Here is a 15,242-nt window from a genome sequence, read left to right as displayed (position 1 = left end):
AGAGGTTTAGTCCCTTTAGGTAAAACATCACAGGTGTGTTCTACAGTCTCTCCTGGAGATCCCAGACACATCGAGCTGAAATTGCCTACAGAGGTAACCTGTTCATTAATATACCACTCATTTGAAAGTGTTATGGCTTTGATAAAAATAAGCTCTATGATTTGGGAAGATAGGTGATAGGATTCCCATTTCACAAGTAAGGAAACTGAAGCTTTCATAGAGGTTATGGAAGTGTAATATCCAAAGTCACAGGACTAAAAAGGTTGTAGCTGGACGGCATAGTTGGAGATTTGCCCAGATGAAGTTCACGGTGCTGTTTGGCTCTATGTCTATTTTACCTTCGTCTATCCATTGCCTGCTGGTGTGCTTTGGGGCTGTGTATAGTTCGCGACTATTACAAATAACTAACTTTGTGTTGGTGTACCCTTTCATTTCTCTTAACACTTGTTTTCCAAAGTGGTTTTAGCACTTTACTTTCTTCGCCATGTTCTCTGTATCACGAAGGCCTTTGAGCTCTATCATCTGTATCAATTCTAGTTGTAAGAATTAATGTTGATTGCCATTGACGGATTTTTCTCCTCATGAAGCTTCAATTAATTAATGTTTTTCCTCATGATGGGTCATGTTTCCCTTTCTTTGTAGAAAGAGTTGGTTTTGATCGGCTGTCAGGCACTGTGGATTTTCTCTGTGGGGTGTTGTTTTATCCCCCCATGAAATTCTTGAACTTTTTTCTGGGACACAATTATAAATTAATCCTTTCAGGGCTTGTCTTGTTACATGGAAGCAGAAGAGCTCATTGTTTCCCCTCTTAAGAATGAAGAAAACATTTTAAAACATTCTACCTGGTACCTTCGGAGCCCCAGTGGGCTCTGAGTTGGGTTGCTGAGCACAGGCCCACAGCTGGGAATCATGAGCTGCTCATTAGGAGAAAGAGGAACCTCTCAGTCCTGTAAAGACCGACAGTCTTGGAAATATCCTGGGCAGTTCTCTTCTGCCCTGTAGGGGAGTTCTTCTTCGGAATCAATTGGAGGAAGATTCCTTTTCTTCAATGCCAAGGACTGCTTAGACTTTGCGTTGACCGGAAGCTCACATTTCTTTAATGCTTTAAAATTAAACTTTTTGTCATGAGATAATTTTACATTCCTAATATGGTTGTGAAAATTAGTATCTTTTGATGAGAAAACCTTTTTTCCAAACAAAGGTTATTTACTCAATGAAAAACAAACCTTCCTTGCAAGAGTAGACTGGTGTATTAAAACCAGGTCTTGTTTCCTCAGTGAAACTCTTCTATTTCTTTTTTACTCAAAATGAAAGTACTTAAGCTCCACAGCTGGGTTCCTCATGTGATTGAAGAGCTCCATCTTCTCCCAGGAGCCTCGGGGGCTCTGGTTGTCTTTGTCCCCAAACTCCGTCTTAAGTTTGCAGCATCTTGTCGGCTTGGCAGCACTGCACACCTCTGGGCCATTCCGAGTGGAGCTCAGAGCATGTCTCCTCAGGAGGACAGTGGAAACCTTAGACTTCACAGTGAGTCCCAGCTTTCTTGATGCGAAGATAAACAAGGGCACTCAGTAAAGAGAACCAGGAGAGAAAGAAAAAGAAAGTACCCACCAAAGTCAGATGTCTTCACCTGAAGGGAGACAGAAGAGGGGAGCATTATCCTTACTCCTTTTACACGATGTCTCCCCAGTTCCCTCCACGAAACTGAGGAAACATGAAAGGCAACTGTGTTTGCTCTCATGGAATTTGTGTACTTAGACCTGTGCAAGTCGAAGGGAGAAGCAACAGACCTGGATCTCTTCCCGAGCTCTAGGCCGTGGACAGCGTGTATCTGAAGTGTGGAGGGCAATCCAAAGCAAGAGACGAGGAAAGCTCTATTCTGATTCGCTGAATCACTCTACAGAGAAGGGAAGCTGGTGGGACTTTTTCTGCTCCCCACCTGTGGGAAGCAACCGGCAGTCTTTCCAGAACAACACTGAAAAAACTTTTGCTTCCAGGAGCCCAGGGAGGAGGCTCCTTACAGTTTCTGGAACTAAACAGTCTGGAGATGTGAGTAAAGATCTCTTTGTCATTGCTGCCTGATGTTGTGAAGGATTCCCTGTATGTAGTCCTGAGGCTTTTAGGCTGTGGCTGGTAATCAGCTCATGGCGGGCTCTGAAGGGGCCAACTGGAACGTGTGGAACAAATGTACCTGGAACACTCATGCTTGCTTTGGCTTTAGGGATAATGACCATCATCCACTGAGCTAAGAAGGAAAAGGAACAAAATCCTTATAGAAGCCAACCCCCCTTTCTTTTTAGTATCATAGCAATTTCAATCTTCCTCCCAGACATGTTAAGTGGTAACCCTAACATCTTGTAATTTCTCTGTTGCGTATGATAGAAGACAAACCTGGGTTCAGAAGAAATGTGAATTTTGTTGTTCTTAGTGATTGCAATGAAGAGAGGGGCATAGGACAATACTAATAAACAACTCACTAACATTGAGTTGACGCCGGCTCATGGTGACCCTATAGGCAGGGTAGGACTGCCCTTGTGAGTTTCTAAGACTGTACCTCTGGAGCAGAAGGCACTTTTTCTGAGGAGCAGCTTCTGGTTTTGAACTGCTGACTCTCCGGATAGCAGCCCAATGAGAATGCATTACACCACTAGTAATTTTTAGGATGTAAACAGGTTTTTTTGAGACCTTTGGGCAGTGAAATGAACCAACAGGCAAGCAAAGTGTATGTTGTAGTGCTTATTGATTTTCCTGGTGTAAATACTCCTTAAATGGCCATTTTTAAGGAAATGGGAATTTCCTGAATATGGAGTTTGAGGGCACAATGCTCAAGGTAGAGATTCTTTACCAATTAAGGTAAACTGCTGTATGGTTTTAAGACTACACCAAGAGGTCTTTTTTGTTTATAGTTTAAAGACGATCTCAGTGGAATAAGGGGTCTTCCAGTCTCCCTGGCTCCAGGAATTCTGGAATCTATGAGGAATTCAATTTTTCTTTTCCCACCCCACCCCCCACTTGATCAAGATTTTTCTAGAGAATCGTTGATCAAAATGTTCAGTAATGGTAATCTGGTAATCGGGAACCACTCAGTTCTTGTCTCATGACAAAGGAGGTCATTGCCCATGAAAATATCATCACACCTTTAGTCACACAATTATAAACATGCACATTTATATTATTGTATAATTATGTACTTAGCTCAGTCTTTGACTTTGCATCTCATTGTACGTACTTTTGTTTCGCCTCATGGAAAAAAACAAACTCCAAATGATTTTGATAGTCTCCTAGAGTTTTTCCAGATCCATTTCCCCCCAACATATTTTGCCACTGCCATCAGAAAGCTTTTACTCAAACACAGGTTCAAAGAGGTTTCTAAAAATTAATAGCTGACCTTTCTTCACCAGCCTCCTGTGCCAGGCCTTCAGAATGATATTCAAATCTTCAGTTATGAAATTCAAGACCTTTGCAACAGATTTATCTGATTCCACCCATTCTTTGGTTCATTGGCTGCTGCTTCCACGTACATTGATTATGGCTCCAAGTAAACTTCTGACACCTTCGATCTTCTGTGTCCTTAAAAGGATGTGCTTTATTGGTTCCGTTGTGAGGGTCTTGTTTTCTGTGTTGACTTGTGATCCATCCTGCAGTCGTTGCCATTCATTACGGGAGAATGTTTCCAACCCTTGTGTCCTCGGATAAGGAAATGACCATCTTTAGAAATATACCTTCAGCTTTGGTTTTTCTCCCTCCGTTGTGTTTTCTAACAAATACAGAGACTCCTGGTTCCCTGGCAAAGAAGCCGCTGGATAATCAAACAGTGTCTGGCTTAGGAAGGCTCAGCAGATACTGTCAGCTGATTTTCCTCTGTGATTATGCTTTGCCCTGTCCGTGCTCAATGGGTGTGTGTTCCCTGGACTTAAAGGCCCGTGGCTCAGGAAAACTTCAGGCAGTGAAAGTAGAACTGGAACCAACTCAACAGGAAGAGCAGTAATGGGATGGGGGTGGTGTTAACTGTGAAACCTTTGAAACGTGTTGTTTTCATCACCTGACAATTAGCTTGCCAGGCAACTAGGGATCCAGGAAGCGATTTGATCATTTCATGACACCTGCCAACTCTAGCATCACTCAGACCTGTGGGAAACATCAAATTGCTCTTAGCAGCTGGCACCTTGAGCAGAGTATTCTGTGGAAGCCTCAGTTCCTTTGGGAAAGGTGATAATTGAATGAGGGGGGCGGCTTCTGAATGTTCTTCAGCCAGTGGGCCTCCAACATTCGCATCTATGTGGCAGGTGGTTTTAAGTTGCCATCAGACAAGTCTTCCAATGGGTTCAGTTGAACAAGATCCCCAGGTGAGTCTTACAGATCCTCAGGTGAGTCTAATGTCTACACGTGAGGATCTTGTTAAAATGTCAATTCAGATTCAGTGTATCTGGTGTTCAAATGAAAATTCGAAGTAGGAGCCCAAACCAGTTCATTCTAGCTTGGGCTTTTCCATCAAGTTCATGGGCAATGGCCTGAATGTGATGATAGCGGACTTGAGTTGAGACCAGACTTTAGTTGGAATCTCAGTTCTAATGCTTCCTTGTGCAACTTTGAGCAAGTCGCATCGGCTTTTTATGTTGTTGGTCTTTGGTTTTCCCATGAATTAAATAAGGGCAAACTGAGTCTATTGCACTAAGTATATGTGAAAATTAAATAAGCTTAATTATATTAGTGGCTAGCAGGTTCTAGGGGGTTGAGATGAGCACAAATTATATATTAACTGGCAAGATATGAGTTGATGACTGATGATACACGTTTAGGGATCTAGGGAGCAAGAGGTGGGACAAAGTAAGATTCTCTATTCCAAGATTCCAGATATTTTTCATTTTAATACCCATGAATTGACAACAGATAAAACCGTTTTTGCTTCTTCTGCAAGCCCCGGCCTGATCAACCAGAGTTGTATAATGTATTTGGAAAGCACGTGAACTTTGTCCTCAGCTAGATCTTGGTTTGATTCTCAACTTGACCACTGAAAGAAATTGGTCCTTAAGAAATGTGAGTCTAGCTCTGTTCAGATGAGGGCAATATTGCCAAGTATGCCGTGTCTTTTGAGGGGGTGGGGGCGGGGGTGCTACAGGAGAAAATGAGTGGAAATGGTCCCAGCATTTCTCTGTTGTCGTCAGGGCCAGGTCTTCTTCACTTTCTATCCACTTCTCTTCCTCTCGATAAAGAATGTAGACTTTTCCATCCCTAGAGTCAAAATCTTGGATCACTCAATAGCCAAGATAAAAAAGTACAGAGCTGATGTCGATCATCTGGCATCTTAAGAGTCACAATACCATCTTGTGGGCCCCTAGAGGTCAGAAAATGTGTATTATTATTGAGGGCCTTCTCAAATAACCAACATTTGTTGACACAAAACCAGGCTGGTCGCTTCAGTTGAAAATGAGGACTTTGAGCATCTGTTCTGAACACCAGTTTCCACTCTGAGCCTCCATTTCCTTTTTAAAATGTAAAATAGTAATAAGAAGTTTGGTTCTGTGCAATTCGCCGAAGATGATTCAGTGGATCCTGAAAGAGATGATTCCATTGCAAAGCAGATACGCAGAGACACAGGTGCAGATCTGGCTTCCTAACAGAGCCAAAGAAATCTTTCTTTCTTTTTTTATAGCTTGTCACTCTGTTTATCCTATTATCTTTCTGGTCAAAACTTCTAACAGCTTCCCCACACTAAATATGACATACATTCAATGAATATGTGGCTTCAGGAGCAAGAAGCTGGTTTCCAGACTCTTCAAAACCTGGCCATCCCTGACCCCATCCCATTTCTTTTCCACTCTGCTTGGCCTTCTGTGTTTCTTGGCTCCTTGTATCTCCACCCAATGGAAGGTGGCCATCCCTTTTCCGAACATTGGAATCATCACCTCATAGCACTCGTCTCAAGTTTTACAGGGTGGTCTCGAGGGTGGTTGCTGCTTGGGCATTCCCAAGACAGCTCTCTGGTCTCTGACAAGTCTGGGGAGTGAGATTGTAGTCCTAGTTGATGATGGTTCTCGGAGGAAGCCCTTCAAGGTACCAAACAGTTACTATGAGGGTTTGTAAGACCATGCTGTCCTAGACTTGTTTCTGTTCATGGAATAAGTGGACATCTGGCACATACATCTACAGGCTATTTTAAAAAATCATTTTATTGGGGGCTCGTACAATTCTTATCACAATCCCTACATCCATCCATTGGGTCAAGCACATATGTACATTTTTGCCATCATTCTCAAAACATTTGCCTTCTACATGAGCCCTTAATATCTGCTGCTCATTTCCCCCCTCTCTCCCCACTCCCCCCTACCTCATGAACCCTTCATCATTCATAAATTATTATTATTTTGTCATATATTACACTGTCCGATGTCTCCCCCAGCCTTCTTCTCTGCTGTCCCTTCCCCAGGGAGAAGACTATATGTAGATTCTTGTAATCAATTCCCCCTTTCTACCCCACATTCTCTCCACCCTCCAGGCATCGCCACTCTCAACACTGGTCCTGGAGGAGTCATCTGTCCTGGATTCTACAGGCTATTTTTCAAATTTCTATAGATACCTCTGGGATTCATGATTATTTTAAGTTATTGCTGCATTAACAGTAGATTTTATTACTATGCATTTCTCCATTGAAAATGTATACATGCACAATGCTTGCATAATGTGATATGGATTTGCTGAACAAAATCCAAGCCATACTTGGCACTACTAACTAATAGTCAGTCAAAGGTCAATTTTGACCAGTGGAAGAGATCTGGGTTTCATTAGCTGTGGGATTTGGGGTAATCCACAGCCCTTCTCAATGCCTGAAATCAACATTTGTTGATTTTTCCATTCTATTTTCTACTCCCCCCACCCCCTACTTCTAGAATAAGAGTAACTTATTTTCCCTTGAGTATTTCCTCTATCCTTCTGGCTTATGGTTTGGGGTTGGCCATATGGTCCAGGCCACGCCACCAGCATGTTCTATCCACTCCGTATATATGAATACATGAGACTATGCTTTATTTTGGCTAATGAGTGTGAGTCCTATAGTCTCTGCTAGAATTCTGGGAAGTAGATTCTTTTGTTGTTGGCATTCTGGGCTGACTCCAGTGAGCTAGAGTTGCTGCTAGCCACCTTTATATCCTCAAATAAGAATATAACTAAACTAAGGAAACACAGGAAAAAATAGATTGGATTGAGAAAAAAATGTAGGCCAAATTCTACTGTGCAAGCACTTTCATCAGGAGTTAGGAAACTACACTGGAAGAACACAGCCAGCATATTCGAAAGTGAAAGAACACACACAAAATCTCAAGCCTTGAATTGCAATATTGAAGGATTCTACAGGCAAAATATTGACGGATAGAGGAAACATCAACAGAAGATGGAAAGAATGCACAGAGTCACTATACCAAAAAGAATGAATCAACAGTCTTCCATTTCAGGTGGCAGCATACAAGCCAGAACCAATAGTGCTGAAGGAAGAAATTCAAGCTGCACTGAAAGTATTAGCCAAAAACACAGCTATTGGAATTGATGGAATTGAAATAGTTCAACAAGCTCATGAAGCCCCGGAAGTACTCGCTCATCTATGCCATGAAATTTGGAAGACTGTTGCCTGGTCAACTGACTGGAAGAGGTCCATATTTGTACCCATTCCAAAGAAAGGTGACCCCACAGACTACTCAAATTATAGAAAATATCATTTATATCATATGCAAGTAAAATTTTCCTGATGATTATTCAACCACGTGCGCAGCAGTACATGCAGAGGGCGTTGGCAGAAACTCAGAGTGGATTCAGAAGAGGATGTGGAACAAGGGGGACCATTGCTGATGTCAGCTGGATCTTGGCTGAAAGCAGAGAACACCAGAATGATGTCTACTTATGTCTCATTGACTGTGCCAAGGTCTTCAGCTGTGTGGATAACAAACTATGGATAACCTTGAGAAAATGAGAATTCCAGGAAACTTCTTTGTGCTCATGAGGAACCTGTATATCGGTCAAGAGGCAGCTATGAGAAAAGAACAAGTTTAAAATCAAGGAAAATGTACAACAGGGTTATATTCTCTCACGATATTTATTTAATTTGTATACTGAGCAAATAGTCAGAGGCACTGGACGGTATGAAGAAGATTTTGGCATTAGGGTTGGAGGAAGGTTTATCAACAACCTCCGATGCAGATGACACAGCCTTGCATGTGGAACATGTGGAGGACTTCAAGTACTTGCTGCAGAAGATCAAGGATCAGAGCCTCGATTACAAGTCAATGTCCAGAAGACCAACATTCCTGCGACTGGACCAGTAGGTGACATCATGATAAATGGAGAAAATATTGACCTTGTCCAGGATTTCATCCTGCTTGGATCCACAGTCCATGCTCATGGAAGCAGCAGCGAAGAGATCAATAACAGTGCATTGGATAATTCTGCTGTACAAGACTTCTTTAAAGTGTTGAATAGCAAGGGTGTTACATTGAGGACTAAGGTGCACCTGACCCAGACCATGGGATTTTCAATGGCTGTATATGCCCGTGGAAGTTGACAGAGGAAGGCTTTCGACAAGACGACAAGACGACAAGACGATTGACCCAGTAACTGCCACAATGGGATCCAGCATAAGAACAATGATGGGAGGGCACCAGACTGGCCAGTGTTTTGCTGTGTGTGTCTAAGGTTGCTATGAGTCACAGCCAACTGGTTGGCACCCAACAACAACACAGCACTTTCCTCTAGTTGTGTTGGAAGTTTGCATGACACATGGATTTTTAAAGCATCTAAGTACAAGTTCCTTGTGTGTGTTCAGCCAGTCTGAATTTACTCTTGATTAATGGAGTTTGGCCCCTCTGTAAAATCAGAGGATCGAGCAGGTGACGTCTAAAGACATTGACAGCTTGAGGGTGGCTGAGTTTCTAAAACTGATTTTCAAAGTTTATTAGTAGCACCTAAGTCCTGAGTTATTGGAGGAGAGTTGCCTACAAATTTCTAGTAAGGTAGTTAATTTAGCTATTTGGGATTCCACAGCAAAATCTACCATGGAATCTCAGAATGCCCTTTGATGGAAAACATTTTTGAAGAGTTGATTTATTTTGCCTGGGGATCTTCTTTGAAACATGAATGAGGAGAGAATCATCCCATCTCATATGTATATATATTTTTTTCTTTATGCAAACACCCTGTCACTAGCTCGTCTGAATCATCATTTTAAAAAGCAAGAGAAACACAGGCAGAGTTCAAAATTCTCATTGCCCGGTGTAATGCCACACATTGGTGGTGTATTCCTGCAGGTGTAGGTGGGGGGGGTGTTGCATCTGGAGAGATTGCTACATTTCCTGTAAGGGGTGCTTGAACTTGGCTTTTGCAGAGAGTGTATTTTTTGTTGTCATGCTCATCTCTGGGGCCTAGCTGATTAAACATCAAGTAGATGGTACACATCATCTGAAATGAGCGATGCTTTTCTTTTTCTGTGCTGGCAAAATAGATTGCAGGTGGCATCATGGAAATTTCCAAACACTGCAGCTAGAGTGCTGAGGAATACGTGGGGGACACACTCAGGGGCCATGCCAGAGCCCTCGAGTCAATGGAACTTGTTTGCAAAACCATCATGTGATCAGACCCAAAGCAAAATAACTCCATGGAATCTCAGAGAACCATCGGCTTAGTTTCTCCTTTGAGGCCCCCTTTTCTGTAAGAGGTCGCTGTTTTCACCAAGACATCTCTGTCTACACTGCTTCTTGCAGCCGGGCGAGTCTCGCTGCCTCCTAGGGAACATGCTGTGTAAATGCTGGGATGACCGTGGTGAAAAGGAGTACAATTTATTGAGCACTTACATAGCGAGCACTCTGTGCTTCTGCCCTTGTTTAATTCACAGTAATCCTGAGAGGTGTTTAAAATGATCCTCATTTCCCAGAAAGAGGAAATGGCCTAGCAGTGGTTAAGTTCTAAAGTTTAAGGCCAAGGGACTAGTGGGTATTCATCAAGCCAAAGCTTGGGTTTCCAACCCCAGGGGTCCTCTGCCTCCATGCATCCTGTTTAATTAGCAGCTAATCCCTTTGCTATTGTCATGGTTTTCCCAGTGCTAGGACTTCTGCTGTTTCTGTCATTCAGGTTAAATGACCACGATGAATGCTTACAATTACATGCAGGAATGCATCATAAAAGCGATTATTTACAGAAAGCCAATAGCCTCATGACGTCCTTTATGTGGCACCTGGAGGCTCACAGGCTGCTCTGTTTTAAAGCTTCTCATTAGTGGAGGCACCTTCAGTGAGGGCACACACGGGAATGAACACTATTAATGGGCAGACCTTCGGCATGAAAATAATGTTTCAAATGAAATCCCTACAAAGCATTGTTATTAATAAGATGTGTTCTTTTCATACCATGCTGTCTGATAAGGTCTATGAAGGAAACTATATCTGATGCCGTGACTACTGCAAGAGATACTGAGTAACCTGGGATTCTCTCTGTGCTGCTAGAGATCCTCAGAGAGGAAGGGGAGAATGTCTCATAACTAGAAATCACTGGATACTTCAAAATAACAAGATTCCCTAATATCAGTTTTAGGGAGAAAGGAACTAGACTGCTCCTTTGAAGTCAGAATGGTGAGATTGTTTTAACTTTGTGTACGTCATCAGGAAAGATTAATTATTAGCAACAGATGCCCTGATTTGTAGAGTCCATTAAAACAAAAAAACAACCACACCGCCATCGAGTTGATGCCAACTCATAGTGACCTTATAGGGCAGGGTAGAATGGCCTCTGTTGGCTTCTGAGACTATACCTCTTTCCCAGAGTAGAAAGCCCTGTCTTTCTATCTTGGACTGGCTGGTGGTTTTGACCTACAGACTCTGTGTCACCAGAGCTCATTGGTAGAGTCTAGAGTTAGCAACATTAAGCAAATCTTTGATGACAAGAACAATAAGCAGAAGTCACAACTGATGGGATCATAGAAAAGCAGATCAAGAAGGTAATATCCTTTATAATAGCTAAGGCTAAAGTGAGATATCTAGGGATATACCCAAAGAAAATATCAAAAGATCTGTACAAGGAATGCTATAGCACATTTTACAAGAAACCTAAAGGGACCTTTACCAATGGGAAGAATATCCCACGCTCATGGATCAGAAGACCCAATATTGTAAAAATGTCACTCCCACCCAAGGCACTGTATCAGTTCAATGTAATCCAGATACAAATAATCGCATCTTTTTCAAAGAAATGGAAAAACTGACCACCAACTTCACATGGAAAGGGAAGAAGCCCAGAACTGGCAAAGGACTTCTTAAGAAGAAGAATAAAGTGAGAGGGCTTGCATTGCCTGACTTTAAAACTTATTCTACAGCCACAGTTGTCAAAGCAGTATGGTACTGATATGATGATAGATATATAGATCAATAGATCAGAACATAAAACCCAGAAATAAAAAGCGGCAGCATGCAGACAATGGATCTTCATTAAGGGCCCCCAAAATATAAAATCAAAAGTGGATCCCCTCTTTAACAAATGGTGCTGGGAAAACTGGATAGCTGCCTGCAGAAAAATGAAGCAAGACCCCTAGCTCACTCCATACATGAGAACAAATTCAAGGCGGATCACAGGCCTCGAGGAAAAATCCCAAACTATCAGGATTATCAATGAGAGAAATGGGACAAAGCTAAGGAGCTCAGCACAAGGAATGCACGGACTCTCAGAAGGAAGGAAGGGGACACCCTCAGAGGAGGTTAAAATAGATGAGTGGGACATACGATAGATAACACACTTGAGTACATTGAAAGACTTCATCAAGAGAGTAATAAGAGAGCCCACAGACTGGGAAAAGATATTTAGCAATGACATATCAATTAAAGGGCTTACTACTAAAATCTATAGAATTCTGTAAGCTTACAATGAGAAAAAAAATGATCTGCCCACTGCGGAGGTGGGCAAAAGACTTGAACAGAAGATTCACAAGGAGGGAAGCCCGAATGGCCAATAAACATATGAGAAAATGTTCCTGATCATTAGCCATCTGCGAAACACAAATTAAACAAAATTTTAAGACACCACCTACCACTCTCAAACATAGCCCAATTCAAAAATCAGAAAGCAATAAATGTTGGAGGGGTGTAGTGAGATAAGAACTCTCATGCACTGCTGCTGGTCTGGTAGATACATACCGCCACTGTGGATAGTGATTTGCAGATACGTAGAACAGATGGCATCAAGTTGCCTTATGACCCAGCAATCCCACTACTGGGCATATACCCAGAAGAAATAAGAAATAGACCACAACCAGACATTGGCGCTGCAATGTCCATCGCTGCACAGTTCACAATTTCAAAGAATTGGGAACAGCCTACATTTCTATCAATAGTTGACTGGGTTAAAAATCTTCTGGTATATACACACAGTGGAGTCCTACACATCCTTAAAACATAGTAATGAAAAGACGAAGCACCAAGAGTTGAAGGATATTATGCTGAGTGAAGTTAGCCAAGCACAAAAGGACAAGTACAACACGAGTCCACCAAGGTAAGTTCAAACAGCAGAATGGGCAGAGGGAAAAACTCATAGGCCAAGGACCAGATTACTCTCTCTTGAGCCAGACCAAAACCAATGATGCTTACAAGGGGTTATCAAAAACAAAACAAAAACGGGAAAAGCTCCACTGGGTAGAGCTTTCATAGTACGCATTTTTTCCTGCTAGGTGAACATCCAGTAACTTGTTCTGAGTTAGTGCATTGCCTGGGAAGGTTCTCGCTGGTCTCAGTGAATTTTTTCATAAAAGCAGGTTCACATGAACCTCGTGTGTTGTGTGCATGTGTGTGTGATGGCTGATTTAAAAGAGCAGCATGTGGCTATTAAATTTTATTTCCTGCTTGGGAAAAATGATGCAGAAAGAGTTGTGATGGTGTACATGGCTTATAAGGACAGCACTATGGGGAAACTCAAGGATACGAGTGGTTTTCTCATTTCAAAAAAGGTGAAATGGCGAGTGGTGACAACCCTCATTCTGGACATCCCTCTACTTCCCAAACAGATGAAAGTCAACTTGGAGTGCATTTGGAGTTTGTTTCATCAGCTCAGACGCTTAATCAAGCTTTCTATTTAGAGGTTCTGAAAAGATAGCATAATAGTGTGTGACAAAGAAAGGTCTGATTGGTGGCAGATGGGGGATGGTTTTGCCACCACAACAGTGCACCGGCTCACACAGCCATCTCAGTTTTGGGGATGAAAACAGCATGCTCTCTTGCCCCACATTTCTTAATCACCTGATATCACTCTGTGTGACTTCTGTCCCTCGCAGAGGGATATGAAAGGACAGTGATTTGACGATGTAGAAGAGGTGAAGAAAAAAAATGAGGGAGGTGCTGTCAGCCATCCAAACAGATGAGTTTGAAAAATATTTCCAAGAATAGAATCACAGATTTTACAAAATAAAATTAAGTATAATGTATTAAGTATTAAGTGTATTGGAGAGTGTGTTAAGTGTAATGGAGAGATTTTGAAGGTGATAAGATTGTTTTGTTTTAAAAAATTAAATATATAGCTTTGAAAAAAATTGCATTTTTGGGGTATTCCTTGTAGGTAAATACATACATACGTACAATACACACACACACACACACACAACAAGAATGCAGATAGACTTTGGGTCTCTACTCAAAGCTTGCCTCATCACATGAATGGTTTGTTATAATAATGATACACTGTATGATACTCACCTTCCTGAGAAGATCACAGAAGACAAAATGGGTGCATAAGCAAATGTGGTGAAGAAAGCTGATGGTGTCTGGCTATTAAAAGATATAGAACCTGGGGTCTTAAAGGCTTTAAATTAAACAACCGAATATCTATTAGGGAAGCACCAAACCTCACATGGAAGAAGCACACCAGCCTATGTGATCATGAGGTGTTAACAGGAGTAGGTATCAGTAGTTCAAAAACAGATGATAAAATTGACGTGAAGGAGATGGACAAAGGGGAGACCCAAAACCCACCTGTAAGATAAATGAGTAGTCCCTCACAGAAGAGCCACATCGAAGACATGATATATCTAGGGTTTGGTGTAGCTCTGATGAAATACATAATTATCCTCTACTTCATTAATATTCCCTTACCTTACATTACATTAATTGCGTTAGACCTATGTATAATTAAGATCATCCAATGCATGAAAATCAAGATAGGTAACCATTCAGAAATAGTCATGGGAGTAATGATTCTCTGAGGGTACAAGAAGAGAGGGGGGATGGGGGAACTGATAACAATGATGACTGTATAACCCCACTCGAAGGGATTGAACAATAGAATTGCCGGTGAACAGATACATTGGATGATGTAAGATATTGAAAATCATAGTAATAATAATACTGATGATTATATACTAGATTAACAAGGGTTCCTAGGGGGGAAGAATGAGTTCAAGAGAAAAGAAAAAGTTTTGAAACGATAGTAGCAGCAATTGTACAATTATGCTTGATGTAACTGAAGTATGAATTGTTACAATGTGTACATGAGCTCCCAATAAAATGATTGAAAAGAGAAGAAAAAAAACAAAGAAAAACCTTTAGTGAGATGGATTGACATAGCACCCTCAATACTGGATTCAAAACGACCCGTGGAGGTGAAGATGGCATGGGACCAGCAACATTTTCTTCTGTTTTACCTAAGGGCCTCCTGAGTCGGAGCTGACTTGATGGGAAAGAGAAGCAACAACAACTATTCACGAAAGCCTCCGTTTCTGACTCTGCTCCAGGACGCAGACAGGTCTTTGAGCTGCCCTGATGAAGGGTAAGCTCTTCCTAGGTTCCTCTTGTGCCCACCAGCCAAATGTCTCCGTGTTGGTGGCAAACGTCTTCCCACTAACACATTGGCCACATTTCATTCTGCAGCCTCTGCCGAAGGCAAGATGCAGTGATTGTCTATAGGGAGAACTGGGAAGAGGGGCGGATCAGAGTGCCTTGCTAAGATAGAGCATCAGGGCCCTCAGAGATTAACTGAACTGCTGTGCTTGAACTTCATTTGCACTAGTGATTGTCTGCCTTTTGGTGGGGAGTGCTGTTTCCTCTATCTTCTTGACCTGGGTAAGTCTCACTTGCCCTTCAATTCTTTAGACCCCGATGCTATCTTAGGTTTCCTGTTTCTTGCACGCCTCCAAATGCCCCCCTCAAAGGTGCCCCTGCCAACCTTATATTGAGGTGAACAACACACTGTTTTATATTCTGGGCCATCATGCACAAGGAGGCTCAAAAAGGTCA

This window comes from Tenrec ecaudatus, chromosome 16 (assembly GCF_050624435.1).
Source record: "Tenrec ecaudatus isolate mTenEca1 chromosome 16, mTenEca1.hap1, whole genome shotgun sequence".
NCBI lineage: Eukaryota > Metazoa > Chordata > Mammalia > Afrosoricida > Tenrecidae > Tenrec > Tenrec ecaudatus.
This window is presented reverse-complemented; position numbering follows the sequence as displayed.